The sequence below is a fragment of the Plasmopara halstedii genome, assembly GCF_900000015.1.
Source record: "Plasmopara halstedii genome assembly, contig: Scaffold_323, whole genome shotgun sequence".
In the NCBI taxonomy this organism is placed as follows: domain Eukaryota; phylum Oomycota; class Peronosporomycetes; order Peronosporales; family Peronosporaceae; genus Plasmopara; species Plasmopara halstedii.
Genome location: NW_020187244.1, coordinates 1,559,481 through 1,559,737, shown reverse-complemented (window position 1 = coordinate 1,559,737; position 257 = coordinate 1,559,481).

Here is a 257-nt window from a genome sequence, read left to right as displayed (position 1 = left end):
ACCTCAAAATTTTATTTCGCAAAGAAGAATAGCCATCTAGCCATCTTTTGTGAGAGGTTGGGCGACTGAGTCGCAGGGCGTAGTGACGCTTGATCTGTCTAGATCACAGACGGCTTGGAACCGAGCAGGTGGACCCTGAACTTGACAAGTGCATACTTCATCGCAAGTAGCTCCTTGTGATGAGCTGGGTATTTATTCTTTACAGCTTTTAGCTGTCGAGATTCGAACGCGATCACCCTATCTCGCCCCTCGACATC